Below are 1674 nucleotides of genomic sequence, written 5' to 3'. Positions count from 1 at the left end.
AGCAAAGGTAATATGACAATGGAATATGTGTTCCATATATCATATTAGTTAATATTGACTTTGGATTTGACTTGCTGTCCGTGATCTTGTATCTTTTCAAGATATAGGATGATGGAAGAACCGTATTGTAAGGTATCATAGTAAAAAGTTCACTATACCTGCTTTACATTAAATTGGGTAATCATGACATATTATTAGATATCACTTATGATTTATGATTGATTAATTCTCATTGACAATTTAATTATAAAAGCAGAAACTCTAACCTAATAAGAAATCACTTTTAAAAAGAAAAAAAATAAATTCATAATTTTAGAAATTACTAATATCAGTGCATTTATTTAATAGATAAATAAAAATAATAAAATAATTATATGATGAATGAAATTATTTAACTTTTAATAATTGGATCGAGCTTAATGCTAGCATATTAAGCTTGACCTATGAGCACTTAGAGTTTCATATGGTCTCCTATAACTAGGACCATAAATCTAAATCACAGTATGTGAATTCAGATTTAGTCTTAAATTTTTCAAAAAAATTATACTTCTTCTCTTGAGACACTATTGGATCAAAATTGATTTCGGTTGGACTGGCTCAACATTCTATAAGTGGAGGATTTAATGGTGGGTGACTCAAGACAAAAATTGAATTTCGTCAATAAGTATTCTTCTGTTTATTATTCGTTATTGTAAATCGTAAATTATGAAAATTGTAATACCTGGAAAATTAATTTTATTCAACTACATATGATTAGATCTAAGTTTTCTAACAAAAGTTATCCAATTTTGCGCGTTGCATGAGACCTCATCTGTATTTGGGAAAGTTTTGCGGATAAGCCGTCATTTCCTTGACGCTTAGCCCTAAGGCTATGATCCAGGCACAACAGTTCTAACCTTGGGAAGTTTACGGCTTTAAAGGTCCTGGCAGTCTTGTAAGGGTTGGCCTCTCGCAGCTACATGGTTGGGCTGTGGGGGTTGTCCCTTGAATGGTTACCTTTAACGGCCGCATGGATTACTTTCTTTGCGGCTGCCATAATAAAACAACCCAAGGTCGTAGAGGTATCTTATACGATTACTATGGTTAGCCCATGGGGGTTGTTTCTAGGGCCTAATGTGGTTGGGCCACGAGAATGCCTTTTGCAGGGTCTTTCAACGGTATTTTTTTGCTCATCTGCGAGCTGTGTTGGTTACTTGTTGTAGATCTCATGTGACCTTTTGTTATTGGGTTATCTCAGTTGAGTTAGGTTGATCAATTTATTAATTAATTTATTTTTTAATCTTTTTTTTTCATGATACACCATTTTCAAAGAATTACAAAAAATAAAAGACAATGATTGTCATCGACAATTGTCGACTAATTAACACCGAGTTCTCAAAAAGCTTAGGCTTTACTTGGATTCTTTAGCCGAACGAATCCATGTATCTTACACGAGTACTATTTAAATTTTCTTAATTTATGAGATACTATTAAGAGTGAAAAAAAAATAAAAATACTAGTAATATTGTCCCTATTAGAGAGATGAAAAGAGATATATTTATTGTAAAATATTGTGAATATTTTAAAAAATAATCACCAATAGAAGTATTTGTCTCATACCAATTTGAAAATTTTGGGGGAGGTTATTGTAATTTTATAAATTAGGGCAGAGTTGGGTCAAAGCTCCATTTACAC

Source organism: Diospyros lotus, chromosome 12, assembly GCF_014633365.1.
Source record: "Diospyros lotus cultivar Yz01 chromosome 12, ASM1463336v1, whole genome shotgun sequence".
Taxonomy (NCBI): Eukaryota; Viridiplantae; Streptophyta; class Magnoliopsida; order Ericales; family Ebenaceae; genus Diospyros; species Diospyros lotus.
This window is presented reverse-complemented; position numbering follows the sequence as displayed.